This window comes from Stigmatopora argus, chromosome 13 (assembly GCF_051989625.1).
Source record: "Stigmatopora argus isolate UIUO_Sarg chromosome 13, RoL_Sarg_1.0, whole genome shotgun sequence".
Taxonomy (NCBI): Eukaryota; Metazoa; Chordata; class Actinopteri; order Syngnathiformes; family Syngnathidae; genus Stigmatopora; species Stigmatopora argus.
The window spans coordinates 7,877,157-7,894,240 of record NC_135399.1 but is presented as its reverse complement, the minus strand read 5'-3'; the positions used below and the strand labels follow the sequence as shown (position 1 = coordinate 7,894,240).

At 35.1% G+C, this 17,084-nt stretch overlaps 1 protein-coding gene across 4 annotated transcripts in view; it reads right to left on the bottom strand.

Moving 5' to 3' along the window:
* The window catches only part of epha6 (eph receptor A6), a 153,062-nt gene extending 136,296 nt beyond the window's left edge, over positions 1-16,766 (bottom strand). For all 4 annotated transcript variants that reach the window (XM_077616720.1, XM_077616723.1, XM_077616721.1 and 1 more), the window contains exon 1: positions 16,620-16,766. The gene's annotated coding sequence lies outside the window, so the exon portion shown is untranslated. The remainder of the gene's footprint in view (positions 1-16,619) is intronic.
* Between the last annotated feature and the right edge of the window lie 318 nt (positions 16,767-17,084).

The window sequence follows — 17,084 nt, the reverse complement described above, 5'->3', positions numbered from 1 at the left end:
TTAAATTTCCATACTCGCTGCTTCGAACAACAAAGACTAGATGATAACAATCACGGTTTTATTGCTGTTGATTGTATTATTTTTCTTATGTTAATCCATGTTTGAGTTTGAATTGATTTCATATTATTCTTTTTTTTTTAAATGTGTTGCTGCCTAAGTTTGAACTCATACATTTTTAATTTGCTTTCAAATTAAACTGCAAATAGTATACATATTAATTAAGCTAATTACTCCATGAACTATAAAATGAAGCAGAAATATGCATTTTTAAATGTGTTGATAAGTTCGTAGAAAGGGCATGTTTGTTCTTACTGCTGGAAAGGGAACGTAATACTGATGTAACACAAACCAAAAACATTATTCCCCCAACTACAAGCGAGCAAACTATTATTCAATGTATCCATCTGCACACATCTCTTGACTGTTCACCCTTCTCCATTTCATGGTTGTTTTCGTCATCTACTGCTTGACAAGACGATGGATAATAACCCTGCGATATCACAGACACCAGCAAATGAGAGTAATCAAGCTGTCTTGTCCTGGTGCCGTTCGGGTTCACTCATCAAACCCTAATTATCACCTGGGAAACCAATGTTCCGCTTTAATTATTCTGATGAATGAAATAGTACAGAGAGGAGTCAGTTTGCAGTCAAGTGGAATAACAGCTTTCAGTCATAAAACACAACAGAGAAGGAGGATGAGGATGAAGAAAAGGAGTAAAGGTGACTCTGGGGAGAGACAGTGTGAGAGAAGTGACAAAAGTAATGGATAAATTGCTTTCAGCATGAATGAGGAGGAACAAAAAGAGAAGTTGGTCATAGGATGAATATAGTAATCACAGGAACAATTCACAAGACCAACAATTGACTCCTCAATATTGAGACAGTTATAGATTTAGTCAAGGATAGATGTGAAATGCATTTGAACCAAAATGTCTCGCATTGAATTATCATGTTTAAGTGCCATCGAAGGCGATGGAGAATCCAAATGGATTGGACGTCTACTACTGCCCAATGGCAGCCAATGTCACTTATGATATTAATAACACTACAGATGATCTCAAAGGGGGGCTGGAGGGGTATTTATGACTTAGGCAATGTAAAAACAAAACAAAAAAAATCAATTTAAAGCAACAGTGGTTTGTATAACACAATCAATTGCAATGTGGTAAAAGTATGTTTGCTCTTTATTGACCTAATGTTTATGCACCGTTTGCTTTTCTGTCTTAAGAATTTTTTTAGCTTGTTTTAACTAAACCTTGATTCCTTCGCCTGCCAAGTATTGTACTGCAATTTCCAGATTATATACTGCTTCTTTTCGCCATGTTTTGAAGCCAGTGGTTTATGGTCTAGTCTGGCTAATTTATGGATTTTTACAGGCCAATGAGCTGTCTTTTTGTGTAGCTATCTCATGATACAATGTGAACACATGCGGTTTATAGATCTTTATTGTAACAAAGTGGGTGCGGCCTACAGTCAGGTGTGGTTTATAGTTTGAAAATAACACACGATTACAGTTTTTATGTCTGTGTGAATTCTTTTATGATTAAGACTGTGGCAGGCTTGCCTCTTTTACACACAGTGCTGAAAAAAGCCGGCGAAATTATGTTTGATGGAATCATGCAGGCATAGTGTATGTAAGGCAGTCAAACAATACACAGAATTTTTCTGAGTGAAGGCATACTTATTTCTTTAGAGAAAAAGAATCACTGCAAAAAACAAAGACAAAAAAACATCCACAATGATGAGATTATCTGTGAGACTATTTATGATCAGTGAAATTTGTTAGATAATTTATATGACCTCAACGAACAGAGAACATAATGATTGCGCTTAAAATGCAAACTTATTTCTGGTGTTATTCAATTTTAGAATGGGAATCGAGATAATTGTATTTTATGGATTTGTGTGTCATAAAGACAATCATTCTGAAATAAATTCCTTTTAAATCGATCATGTAATACTATCAAGACTACAGTGCATTTTATTTTGCAACATTAGGTATCCAAAAATGACAATATTAGAAAAAAGTGTGTTTTACTAGTCAGTGCAAAAATACAAATTAGTTCGCTAAATGACTAAATTACAGCAAATATTTCTTACAATTTTAGAATCACATTTACAACTCTGAGAAATCAGATTTGAGGAATAATTGAAAAGTTATGTGTTTGAATTTTTGCCTACGTGACTCATCTACTGGAAGTCTGTGGAATGCATTAAAAAATGGTTCTGATGAAATTAATACCGTAAAATGAACAAACATGTCACATGGCCACAAAAATTCTATTCAGAGGATATATGTTTATTTAGAATAAAGAACAAAAACGAAACAAAAACGACAAACAAACTAGCGGCAGAAAATTAGATATGGGAGAAAAGACAAAACTAAAAAACTATCATAAAGCTGATGATGCTGGCGCTGCAGAAAATGTTTGAAGAAAATAAGTCTTGTTACGGTTGAGGGCAACAAGTCCTTGCTTCTTATCTGCAGTCCGGCTGAGTTGCTTCATGCTATCGGCAGGCTGTTATCTTGGTGCCCCCTTAAACCTCAGCATGGTGTCAGCTACCTGCGTCCTATCAGCGACTGTCCTCAGAGAGAAACATCCATGGCCGCCGGGCCTTCTGAGACCCTGCATTGACCTCTCCTTGCTTTTCCTTAGACGACCTTGGTGGCCTGTTTTGCTCACCCACTGTCATTTTTCTTCTTTCACTTTTCTCCTTGCCGCCAATGTTAATAGCCTACCTATTATATGTTTCTAAACAAGGCTGCATACAAACACAGCAATGTAAATTTCAAAGAGCTACTGTAATAAAATTCATCCATCTTATGGCATTCAGGTGGTAAACATGTCAAAGCAGAAATGGGGCTTTTGCTGTTGTTACATCTAAATTAATGTAGTTGCTTCAAAAGATGCATATTTTATACCCGTGCACACTATGAATCACTTTCTAAAGTTTATTACAATGTTTCAAGTTCAACAAATGACCCGGATGTAGTTGGCAAAGACTAAATTAACTTTTACTCTTTTTCACTATTTGGCACACTTCACACTCTAAGCGATATTGATATACTATACTATACTACGATATATATACTATACTAGGTGGAAATCAATTAACCCAGTGGTAGGGCTAGTGACTATTATTATTATTAAAAGAAATACATATTAGCCAGGTCTTATGTCTACATTTTTTCATAATAATAAAAATTTTATTTGATCATGTGTTATCTGGATAAATGCAATTGTCAATGAATATAAATGTTAATAAATCCAAAATTAATACAATTGTGTTCTACATGACCTAAATATGACAGTCTCAATTAAAATATCACGTTATTAATATTCATTACTTTTATATCTATTTTGGGGGGAAATAAATACAATCTTGCTTTAATAAAATGTTAATAGCAATCAAATCAATACAATTAAAATGAATAAAATAATTATACTCTTCAGCAACATTCTAAAGTTGATTTTTAAATTATTTTCTTACTTCATAGTATTTCACTCACTGCCAGACATTCATTTATAGGTGATAGGAAATACTACAGCAAGTGACTTTAAAATTATAGACTATATTTTGGATACAAATCATTCCCCGGTTTTGTATGAATTAACTATGAAATGGTATAATAAAGTCAGAGTTGAGTGCCGAATCAATTTAAAGCGGACATTCAATTTTTAGATGTAAAATGACATTTTTTAGATGTAAAATGACATTAGTTCAGTCATTAAATATTGTACGTCAAGCTGAATATTCACTGATGAATAGTTTTCCATTCTTCTATGTTTTCCTTACTGCAGTAAGATTATTGTAATAAATCAGACTTGTATTAGCAATGTACTGTGATTTTTTTAATTTGTTTTTTCTTATTTTCTATTCCACATCAGTACAGTATTTAAAGCACTTTAGAACAGTGCCTCTCGGTTTGCATGTTTTGTGATACTGCAAATGCCACATTAGTATTCACGGGAGGATGGATTTAGAGCAAACTGTACATCAGGGCCAACCAATTATCCCGCAACAATTGAGAACGTGTATATTAGAAATGTCAGTTTACAAAAACCAAGAATGCACATTGCATGCCTCACAAAACAATATTTGGAGAAGCTCAGCCACCCCAAAAAAGGCCATATAGTTATAGGAAAGTCAAATCCTGCCTGCATTTTAATACGATATATTTTCTACACAGCCAATGCCTAACAAAACGACAAATAACCCCACTTAAAAAGAAAAAAAATGTAGTGGGGCCATAACTGCAACGGAGTGTGTATGCAGTATTTATTCATCTTTGGGTAAATAGCTTGACCTTCATAAAAGTATATCTTATAGAATATTGAATGCACACACACACACACGATTAATGCTTAACATCATCATTAATTGAAGCTTCAAATTGCTGGCCCCTAAAGGGAACCACTCTTGGAAAAGAACTGTTGCGTGCCGGTTAATCTGTCCTGACTCACCGTGTTCGACAGCCCTTACAATACAAAGCGGACGGTAACTCAGGTAACTGCTGAGAATAGAGACACAGCACGGTGTATGAAAAATGTGAGTAATTATTCGAGTGGCGACAGTGACAGCAATGCTAATGAGTGTTGACAACCACACCCCATGGCAGTTTTTTCTAATAGGCTAAACGCCACACACTAAATGATTGGCTTGTTCGGTCTACAGAAAAGCTAACAGACAACAAGATGTTATAATGTGTGACTGGAAAGTTTAATCAAAAACAAAGAGAACAATTCATACCTATGCAGAAGAAGGCAAACAACATTAGCAAAAAACAACAACAACAAATAAAAAAAATTATTCATCATATATAAGTGCAAGCACTTGTTAATGTTGAGGTATTTATGTAAAATAGCTGCACATATTACAGGCGTTGAAAAATAAGAAGTATTTATTAACCTGACTTAGGGCACTCTTAACACATGCCTTTGAGGGTGATATACATCTTATCTATTTTGACTGGGAGGGTTAGCAGAGATCTTTTGAAAGATGAGCATCCATAGCCTGTGCTAACAGTTTAAATGAATTAAATTTCTGTCCTTGTCAATGGCAGGCACGATTTTGTCCATTTAAAATGGCACTTCAACTTTCAATCTTATGTATTCAATTAATTGCATACTTGGATACTAAAATCATAAAAAAATGAAGAATTGTAGGTTATTGGGACAGATGTTGCTATGAGTTTAAAATAATATTAATCAATATTCATTTATTGCAAGGTGACTAATTTCATATTTTTTTTAAAAACTGAGTTCCACCCTGAAATACATGCATAGAAAAAAAAATAATAAAAAAATATCTCTTTCCCTTTACATACACCCATATATAATTGAGATTTGGCATGGAATACAGTATGTGGATATCATAATGTTGGTCATGCTGCATGAACGTGTATCAAAACTTATAAGGTCTTTATTGGATTATTCTTTTGTTTTGGTTTTGTTTTACTTCAATATATAACCACTTTCCCTAAAAAGGGTTAACCAAGATTTGAAAAAAAATGGGTCGTAACATTTTAAGAATTATTTATTCTACTTTATGAGGGCTAATCAATCTACTGAAGAAACCTTAATCCAGTGACGCTAAATTATCAGTTCTTTGTTACTTGGGGGGAGAAAAACTGAGATGGGAAAAGAAAAATGAGTTAAAGAGGATGAGGATAAAAATGAAATAAATGGGCTACAAGGGCAAGGACATGCTGAGAGGATAATTTGCACTTTCAACTCAGTCACTCATGTGAAGCCTGAGAGACAGATGTGTGCAGATAGGTGGAAAGAGTATATAATAAAAAAAAAAGTAGAACGGGGGTAATATCAACCATTTTTTCCCCAAGCAATCAAGATCTTTTTAATGAATTCACATATACAATTTATATGTGTATAATGATACACTCAAATCAGATTAATATATTTTGTGTTTAGATCAAAAGGCTTCAAAAATCAATATTGGACTTTGCTAAATAGAATGACTTCATCTCTCAAGCCTGATTTAAAAGTTTACAAAAGGTTTCCCCTTGCAGTATTCCCAATATAAATGCAAATTGAATGAAGTTTTCAATTTTAACTTCAGGTGACAGTCATAATCCATGTATCCATTTCCTTCCATTTGACATCACAGTGCATTGTTCAGTGATTTGAAAAGGAAATTACACTTCTTTCCGCACATGAAACAAGTTCATCATTGTGCAACATCTAATAATGTACTGCAGTTAGTTTCATCTGATGTCCATTCTGTTTCCAAACCTGGTTTTCTTTATTTTTTATTTTTTTATTCACTTGTCCAGTCTCATGGCTGTGAATATATTTATGAAAAAATAGGTATATAAAATTTAACTGATGCCCCCCCAAAAAATAACAAATAAATTGAAATATGATCCTTGTAAACAGTTGTTAAAAAAATCTTTGGGATTATGTACATCCCTTTTCTTAAATCCACACTTGTAAAGCCACTTTTAGAAAATTATCCACAAGGGGACTTAGAAATGTGTCAACTCAAAAAGAATCCAGTGGGAATCATGTATGCATAATTAAGTTACTTTATGAAGTAGATCTAAGCAGCTAGAGCATGTTATCTATTTGGAATTCAATATGTACAGCTGACTTAATCAGTTGAGAAATGTAATTTTTTTTTGACAAGGGGACTAAACAAAATCACCAACGCACATGCAAATCTGTAAAGGAGTTGTTTTACAGATTGATAACTTTACCACTGAAATGAAGCAATGTAAATCTATTGAGATGAACTGAATTCAATTGCAAATATATTTTTTTCCAAATAGAAATAAGAGCTGCTCCATAAACAAGACACAAATAGAAACATGGACACTTGCGTGACAAAAAGTAATTTGACAAGGTTTCTCCTCTATCTTTAGAACTCTGCCCTCACCTCTACTTCAATGTCACACCTTCTGATGGTGACAGTTTGCTGGTGCAAGCAAAACAACTGTTTCCGATATGAGAATTGGGTGTGAAAGCACACAAGCTGGAAAGAAAAATGGAGGATTGGTACTGGAGATAGTTTTTAGCTCACACACTGAGCTTTGGCGTGAATTAGCTGCAGTCCCTAGATCAGGGGTCGGGAACCTTTTTGACGGAGAGAGCCAAAAACAATTCATATTTTCAAATGTTATTCCGTGAGAGCCATACTCAAAATTTAAAAGTAAAAATACACTTAAAATGTGTGCTATTTGTAGTAATGTCACCACTTTTAAAGTACAAACGTTCTCTGAGATCTTTTGACAACATTGTCGCGCTGTTGCTAATCAATGATAATCAATGGGAGTATGAATGTAATGAAGAATCTAATGGAAAAAAATGTTTAAAGCCGCACTAGAAGTAGTGTCGGCGCCACAATGATCACATAACGCTCCTACTGATGCATTCAGGACTGAGCTCTCAACAGCGGTTACCATATTTTACTTCACATTTTAGCGGAGAGCCGTATGCACCTATCAAAAGAGCCACATATGGCTCCCGAGCCATAGGTTCCCTACCCCTGCCCTAGATGCTACTCCCATCTTTTATGTTTGTTTTATAGTTAGTTTCTTTATTTTTCTAAATGAAGAAACATTTATACGAATAAATTGATCTACAAAAACAAGGCAATTCAGACATAGGGTATCGATTTGGGAAACCCAAGTGCCTTGTACTCCAAATTGAAGATTACAGTCAAAGTAACTATAACTATATATATTGCCTAAATTGGGTAGTGGGATTGTATCATAGTGAAAACATTTCAGCTCACATTCGATGTTTTAGAAAACTTTTAAGAACAAACATACTGCATTTTACAGCAACTGGTTGAGCAATATGCTCAAATATTACTGAATATGTGAAAGAAGTTAAAATAGTACAATTTTTGTTGGTTTCGACAGGACAGTATAACTTGAAAGGAAATGGCAGAACTTTGTCATTTAAGCATGATATTTGAACCGTTTGTTTAGTTACATTAGAAAGTGCCATTTTATTATATTAATGAACACAATTGTTTTTTGTGGTTTTAGAGAGAAAAAGTGCAGGTGCTTGTAAATCAAGAAATATCTACTTTTAAGACACACAAGACTGCAATAGTTATGATGCAAAACTACTGAACTAGAAATTGTGTAAGGAAAGCCCTTTTCTTTCTCCCATTGGTCACTTTCTGTTGGTTTTGGATGATTTCCTGTTGATTTTAAGTCAGATTTGGGGGCTTTTTCAGGTCACTTACTATTGATACTGGCAAATTTATACATTGGAAATGAATGAGGCCTAAAAAAAATGCACAATTTTGTCAAATTTTGATAGAAACATAGGTTTTCAGCAAAAACAGTTTCCAACATTTAAATGTTTTGTACATAATCACACATACATATAAATTGTAGAATATACACATGCTTGTGATCTTGTGATGAGTATTTTAAGTGTTGAGTGTCATCACAGTTAAGCTTGTATCTCAAGGCACCTTTTCATTAATTTATTTAGATTTATTTGTTTTTCCAGGCATGAAGTCATAATTACATTTTCTATTCTGTGTAACCTGCATATTAAGAGTGAGACTGTGTTAAATTTTGAAAGCACACATTTTTTTACTGATGACTTGTCATCTGGAATGACTTTCCCTGGCAGTTTGTCTTTGCCAATTGACACATTGTCAAATGAGTGATGCAAGTGCAATTTAAAGTAGCAGTGGGATTCACATCTTTCAGCACATTGTGACACGCTTTGAACAGATGTTGAACATCTTCACAAAAAAGTGAACTTTTCCAAATCAATAGGAATCTTTTAACACTTTAAAAATAGGTGCACCTGCTAATTTTTGTTAGGACAACTCTACTCAATAAGCAAAGTGAGTAAGCAATATAGTTCAAGAGTATTACTTCCACAAAATCAGAACCAAATGATGGAACGTGATACTGACCGTGACTGTGCAATCATGCCAAGCACATGTGACATCATTTTTCACTTTTTCATCTTTCATACCGGGCGCAAGCCATCAGGCAAACATGAAGTGTCTCCTTACAAACTTATAGTAGATTGGTGTAGACAATTTTAAAGTCTTAGTTAAAAAAATAACGTAGATGGATGAAAGGAGCGCGTGATGACCTTAAAAATACAGTTTGTTGTCATTGTTTAGTGCCATCACTTAATAGAATATTAAGTCTATGGTGCCTACATTCTGGATGTGTAGTGTTAATACTGCAGTATAGAAAATCTTGAACATGCAATGATGTGTGTATGTTATTTGTGAAGATCTTATTAATTAGATGTTTATAAATACTATAGTTCTCTGCTATTGGTTCTTTGGCATTATAGCTTAGTATTAGCATTTCGCCATGTCTTAATGGATTTCGAGGGAAAGTTGTTTTTGTTTGCTGGCGGGAATTACATTTTTTTATGAGAAAAACATTGTAAAAGTAGCTGTAATTAAGTTTAGCCTAATTGTTTAAAAGCCGATCATGCCAAATGCCTTTAAACACATTTTATTCCTTTACACAGTGTGGATAAAACTGCCTTCAAAAATACATTTTAGGGAAAGTAAACAGTGGTCGGAAGCCAGAAGCAGCAGTTCCCCATGCTGTCCACAACAAAATGGCGATCAAAGCGAATGGTTCCCCTTCACTGCCTGGTAACACATGCTTTGATCCTCTTTTGTCTGACCTGACTTTGACCTCTTGGGTTGAAAATAAAGCCTTTGGTCTCTTCTCATGCTTAAAGAAGGTCTCATATTGCTGCAAACACTAATGTTTGAAGTGTAAGGTTCGAAAAGGACCAATTAATGAAAAGCGTCATAATAAAATAAAAATTTACACAGGCAAGTATAGTGAAGTGTCCTACTCAAGGATACAACAACAATGGGTAAAGTGGAAACTAGATTTGAACCCTTGATTCTTCAATCAATGGACAACCCGTTTAAACAGTTGAAATAATTAGAATACAAAAAATGAAAGAGAAAGCAGAGATAAAGCATACAATTTCTCCTTCTTAATAAATAGTTTGGTAGTCGATCAAGGTATATGTAATGCATTTTCCTGAGATGCATAGAATCAAAATTTAAAAAAGGCGTTATGCTTAAGAGTTGGCATAAGTTCATTTGACAACAGCCACCTGCAACTAAAAACTTTAGCTAGGCACATGCACACAAATACACATCCGGCATCTATCCTTCCTCTGCAGTCGGGCATCATTCTGCGTCCCTAATAGGAAACCTACTGCGCTTCACCTCGTATCCCATTACCCTGCCAATCATCATTCCCACCGATGTCAAACTGTGTTGGGACTCTGTGGAAGGACTGTGACCTTGTATCACAATACTTCAGTCAGAATGGAACAGAAATATTTATACCAGCCAGACAGATAGACTGATGTATAATTCATGGCTTTAAGACTGCCTGTACTGACCCTGGACTCAGGAAGATATAGGTTTCTCAGGGTTTATGACCCTCATTAATACTTAGTGGGGACACTACTATAAAACAGGTCCATTTGTGTCACTTATCTGTTCGTTTGTTCAAATAATACGAGGTTTGTGCTTGAACCCAAACAGATTATTTTGTTAATGCATACGGCTGCGATACACAGAAGAAACTGCTTCACTGGTTAATGTGAGTGTGCATGGTTGTCCGTCTCCTTGTGCCCTGCGATTGGCTGGCCACCAGTTCAGGGTGTCCTCCGCCTCTGGCCCGAAGTCAGCTGGGATTTGCTCTAGCACCCCCTGCGACACTGATAAGGATAAAGTGGTTCAGAAAATGAGATGAGTTTTCATTTATTTACAAATTTTAATAAAGAAAAAAGAGAAATGGAGCCTCCTGGTCACTTCTGAGCCCCTTTTTCTGTTTGCCCAATTGATGGATAGACTGACAGATGAGGTGAGACAGGAATCCCCTTGGAATATAATGTTTGTAGATGATATTGTGATCTCCAATGAGACCAGGGAGCAGGGAAAGAAGAACCTAGAGAAGAGTGGAGGAGGAATGTAGGTGAGCAAGAGTAAAACAGGATCCATGTGTGTAAATGAGAAGATTCCAGCGGGACCAGTGAAGTTACAAGGACTAGAAGGTAGAGGACTTCAAGTACTTAGGGAGAACAGAGCAGGCTGTTGAAGTGTGGAAAGGATGTAAAGAACTGAAGGCTGGAAGAGCTGAAGGAAAATAGCCAATGTGTTATGTAATAGGAAACTGTCAGCGAAGGAATGACCTCCTTAGGAGTGACCACGAACGGTGGACAGGATTAGTAATGAGACAATAAGAGGGACAGTGAAGGTTAGGTGTTTTGGAGAAACGGCCAGAGAAACCAAACTTTGTTGGTTTGGGCATCTCCGGAGGTGAGATAGGGACTATATTGGTAGAAAGATATTGAGGGTGGAACTCCTGGGTAAGAGGGCTAGAGGTTGACCTAAGAGAAGAATCATGGCAATAGTAAGGGGAGTGGGAGTGGCTTGTGTAGGAGAGTATGATGCAAAGGACAGGGTGATATGGATAAGGTTAATTCGCTGTGGTGAAGTCTCATGGAATATGCGAAAAGTGACAGTTGTAATAAAGAAAATAGGGGAACATATATGTAAACCAGTATATATAATCTTTATTTTATTTAAAAAGCAGGACAATGTTTGTCCCCTTATTTTTGGACTATGGAAATTATACGTAAATAGTTTAGTGTTTAAATCAATGCATGGGATTTACAAAGTCACAAGTCACACTGGCACCAATCAACAAAACCAACAGTAAAGAACCCTGATTTGCATTTGACCAGTATATACATGAAAGAAAAAAATATATATCAGTAAAAAAAATGTTTACTGAAAACCACCTAGTGACATTGTTGTGTTGACTGACCTTTTGGCTTATACCCCCATGGGTCACCAGAGCATATTTGCAACAGGATGTCGAAACATCTCACAAAGACTGAGTGTATGTCATCAAAAATAATGTAAGCAGGAGAAAACAGATGGGGTAGCGCGATTGCTATTCATCTAGATTGGGCATTGTGAGCCATCTGTTGACAATAAGATGGCAGCTTTAGATTGCGGATGATACACAAGGGGGCTATTTTTTTGACTGCAATCATCCTTGTTAGAGCAGATAGTTACTTTCGTTAAGTGGCTCGTAAGTGCAGATTTGATGATTCTTGTTGTTCCGCATAGGATTAGATATGGAACGCAATGCTCGAGTTTCAACAAAAACAAAAGCCTGTAAAATATTGTAGCATATGCCCAGGACAAGGACAAGCACTGCCTGCATAATTATGTTTTATTCATTCATTATCCATACAGCTCATCCTCACAAGGGTCACAGGGGGTGCTGAACCCTATGCCAGCTAAATACGGGCACCAGGCAGGGGGGACAATCCATTCACGCTCACACTCATACCTATGCAGACATTTATAGCGTTCAACAAGCCTATCATGCATGTCCTGTGGGATCTAGGAGGAAACCAGACTATGCAGAGAAAGCCCATGCAAGCCCAGGTGGAACATGTAAACTCCACACAGGAATGTCCAAACCTGGGATTGAACCCCGAATCTCAGAACTGAGAGGCCGATAAGTTAACCATTTGCCCACCGGGGCCACCTTCATAATTCTTTTAAATGAATGCAATTAATAGCATTACTGAATGTGTAAATTTGATTATAACTCTGCTGTAAAGTACACGTTAATTGTTAGCAAACAACAGGGACGTATGCATGCGGAGAGAAATATTTCAGCCAAGTATTGCCAAAGGATATGTGGGAATAGTCAAGAGGCAGACTTTCCCCAACGACATCCTGCAATTTCTTTTGTCCACACAGATGAGTAAATGCATCTCTAAATGTATTCATAAATTCATAACTGATGACTGTGCACCATTCACTCTTCTAACAGCTTTTGCCTTGCAGGTTCGTCCTGCGTTTCACATCTATAATAGGACTGCTACTGGGCAGAAGTATATTTTTGAAGTCTTGAGGAGGTTCCCTTGAGCAACTCATCAAGCCTGGCTGGCATTTTCGACTCATTCCATCGAAACAGACACTGGAGTTAAAAATCTTAAGGCTTAATGTGTTTATTATGCTGTGGATGAGCTTTATAAAACTGCAGATATTTGAAGCAATTCAAGAGCAAAAATAATCAGACAATTAAATCTGATAAAATGCAAAAATATATTGATATTTGTTTAGAAAAAAAATCATTAGCTCACATGCTGTATTAAATTGAACAGACTTCTGAAATATATTTATGACATTCCTGGAAAATTGGCACTACTGCCCGAAACCATTACTTGCTGATATTTGTCAATAGTGTCATTGCTGCAAAAGAATGGACCACTTTGGTCATTATTTTTATTCTTTTCAGCTTTTTCCTCAATACTGCCTGCAAAAACATCAGTTCCGAACACAGATTTGGGGTGCAAACCTTAAAGTTAATATTTCCGAGATGCAGTTTTATTGTAAATCATTTTCCAAATGCCTTTCATTATTTGATGGTATACATATTTAGTATAGTGAGGGCATCACATACCAGTCTAAATCTCCTCCTTCAGTGCCGGAAGTACATGGCCCTACCAATAGCAAGTTGTCGAACAGTTGTTTCATTAAATAAAAAAATTAAAAAAGTTTACTAAAATTTTCACTTATGTAAATCCCCTGAAATATTTTAACGCCCTCAGAGGGACATTTGAAAAAGAATACTGTGAGTACCGCTGAAGTAAATTCACCAAGACAGATGCATGGGTTCATCTCTGGTACCACTGTCTAATTTGCATTAGCTGCTGCTCGGTTGTCAGTCATTGGAACGTGCTCAGACTTGCGGCTATCTGGACTCTCAAAAAATTGGTCATAGCAAGAGCAGGGATTATTAATCCCATGAGTTCAATTAATGAATGTATCAGACGAGAAAAAATGTGAGTGAGTGTCAGAGCGTGATTTTCACATCAACTTGACAATGATGAAATTAGCAAACTTTTTGTAATACAAATCACTACAAATACAAAAGGCATTAAAGTGGACATTTTCATTTATTTTTTTAATGATTGTCAAATTCATTCTTTTGCAAGGGAGATGCATTGCTCTGGAAATTAAATGAACATCACTTTGATTTCATCACTGAGCATTCCCGGCTCATTCCCACAACATTTTCTTGGCCTTTGCATGGGGAAACTAATGATAACTTTGGCCAAAATAATGAGTACTAAAATATGATCTACTTTTGTTATAATAAATTAAACAAAAGTCCCTGCAATTAAATGCAAATCTACAGAATTAATCCACATGAGTCAAACATAATTGTTCTCTTTATTTTGATAAATGTCTAGAAACTAATGTCAAAAGTTGAACGCCAGATTCTCATTAGCACTTAGCTGGCCTAATTTTCAGACAATCCCCACTTTTTAGGAACTCCTCATTAGCAGGATGATTCTCAGATCCAGATGCTACAGTGGAAATAGCTTTGTTTGGAATTCATATTGTGCATAATTTGTCCGCATCATATCAGGCTCACTTTTTGTGGTCACAACACTAGAACTAATTTAGTATACTAGTGTTCCTAATTGCAATGTTTGTTATTTTGGACTTTAAAATGCCATAATTATGAACACAGTTAACCCTTTATAGGACAGGTGATCATTTTTGGTAATTAAAAATGCCTAATAAAGATCTGGCATCAACATGTGGATCTCACATTTTGGGATAAAATGCTAACTAATCCAAAATTAAAGTGAGCAAACAATGCACTCTGCTTATTTCAACCAATATCAATTTACAATTTATGCATAAATAAAATATTGAAAGCAAATACATGTTTATTTTAATTATAAAACATTTGAAAAAAATGCACAAGCATTTCAAAATAAACTACTAGGTATACTACATGCTATTTAAAAGAAAAATTAAAGATTAAGGAAAGGACAATGTCATTTAATGAACATAAAAACTTGATATAGTATTTTTAAAATAAATAAAGTATTTACTACTATTAACTCATTTCCTGCTTGATTCATTTAAAGAGAAAACAAATTGGCTGTGAATGCTCATCTTTCTGTTCATGTGAGGGCTACCAGACTCTTCCATTTGGACGTTTGTTTGGACGTCTAGGCCAGTCAATGGCAGCTAATAAGAAATGAGTGCATTCTGTATTAGTCAAACATTTATCTTAGTATTTTATACACGAACAGTGAAAAATGTCAAAAATAGCACAGGTAAGTGAAAGGCAGTGTGGGTGGAAAATGTTTGAGATGATGGTGCCAGGAATGATGGGATGCAAATGGAGGCCTGAAGTGTTTACACGTGCCTAATTCCCACTTGTCATTCAACTTGAATGCTTAGAGGGTTAAAATCAATTGGATTTGATGGCAGGAATAGGAAAATGAGTAAAAAGAGGGGGTTGAAGAGACAGCGTGTGAGAAATATACGTTTAGGGAAATACATTTTTTATGTCACATTCAAAAAAGATTATAGTGGAGTTTATATTTTTAAATTTTATTTATATAATCAATTTTATCCTAAAGGAAATCTTTACATTTACTTCCATACAATCTGAAGGCAACCCACATTAAAGGGAACTCTACACAAGTGCACTACTTTAAATTATAATGTTAGCATTAATGCAAAAATATCCACCTTATACACTCTTATAGTGACCGCAGTTTATTATGCTTTGGGAGTAGAAATATGTACAACACAATTTACAATGTGGACGTAAACAGAATGAATTAAAGAAACAAAAACTTCACTCGCATGCAATATTTTCCATATACTTCAGTATACATGTGCATTTGGTGCAATGTTTTATATAATACAGTGGTCCACGGTCAACTGCGAGGTTTGAAGGGGGCAACCAATTTCACATTACATGATTTACCATAATGCTAAATCTAACAGTAAAATTAGAATGACAAACAATAACTCAATATAATTTAAACCTATAAAAAAAGTGTGAAAATGAACCCCCCTGCAAAAATTGTAAAATAATTAAATGAATCAATCATAATTTTGTAGAGCCTCATTTAAGTAGGATTACTGATAATTCCAGCACTAACAATGTGCATTAATTACTTTCCATCTAAACTAGTTTTACTTTACTTTAGTCATATAACATGAGGTTGGTTGAAACTACTGATTTCATTCTAAATGAATTATTAACCAAGATTTGGCTGAGTATTGACACCTCAACCTTCAAGCTCAGGGACTATGTCAAAGTGTCTTGAAGCTAAACTTATGAACTACTAAGTGCCTTGAGTACACCCAATTTTTAAAGTACAAATGAAATCCTTTTGACCATTTCTTTCACATCATGTTTGGGCAAATTATAAATGTAGTATTAAAAAAAAAACCAACTGTTGTTAATTAAAAAATACAATATTAATGTTATGAAATTTAATTCACTACTAGTTCTTAATTTCTGTATGATAAATATTGGTAAATATTTTAAAATAGGTTTTCTTAACATTTGTAACATCTTTAAAACAATTCAACAATTTACAACGGACATATCACACATCTCTACAATTTGAATGACTAAATGTGCGTGTGTGAGCAAACTGGGTTTTGTCAGCAAAAGCGTCTAAAACACTTATGTACCTAGAATGATTATTCTGTAAATTTCTTAGTCATCTGTGTGAAAAAGGGGTAGACTTAAAACCACAAATAAATACTTCCTACCTGTATGAGGGTAGACCACAAAGCCATTTTATGACCCTTCTGTAAGGGCAAGACTGCAAGTATCATTCATGTAAGGAGGCTGCGGCAAAGACAACAAATGTGAGCGACTGCTGGATTGAAATTGAGGGTTTACCAAACTGGTTCACTGATTAGCTGTCATCCATATTATGCAAATGGCAAGCAGCTGGTTCATTTAAGGGTCAACCAAAAAAAAAAAGAATTGGCAGCCAATCACAACAGGCCAACTGATACAGTTCATTGCATGATCAAACTTTAAATATTTACAGTGCAATGTTCCATTTATTTGAAGGTTTAAACAATTGGGTCCATTTTCAACTTTATATTCATATAAAAATATTTTAAAATGATTCATTTTAAATTTCTGACATCCTAATGTGCCTCTTTTTACCCTTCATGCTCTCAATTTCAATGAGTTTATCACTAATAAACATCCAATCCCTTTGA